Source organism: Plasmopara halstedii (assembly GCF_900000015.1).
Source record: "Plasmopara halstedii genome assembly, contig: Scaffold_42, whole genome shotgun sequence".
Taxonomy (NCBI): Eukaryota; Oomycota; class Peronosporomycetes; order Peronosporales; family Peronosporaceae; genus Plasmopara; species Plasmopara halstedii.
Genome location: NW_020186963.1, coordinates 341419 through 341791, shown reverse-complemented (window position 1 = coordinate 341791; position 373 = coordinate 341419).

Here is a 373-nt window from a genome sequence, read left to right as displayed (position 1 = left end):
GAGGGGCTGACGCGCAAGTGCTTGACAACATTGTCCACTATGCGTCGAGTGAGCTGCGTACGGTACTCATGGCAAAATATGGTACCAGGCGTCTTGATTTCCTCGTTCAAGCGGAAGAGCTCGCGCATTTTGCACAGTCTGTTGAGATTGATACGAGGGGTCCTGCTTCGTTTGGGAAAGACGTCGTTGCGAACATCGTCGAGAGCAAACCACGCGTCGAGACACGAGCGTGCTTTGGATGCGGCAAGGTTGGTCACATTTTGGCTGCTTGTCTCGATGAGAAGAAGAATAGGCATGATGGTGCCAAGGGTGGCTGGAAGAGAAACGTCAAAACGAAGGACGTTGTAAACTACACCTTGTGCGTACAAGATAG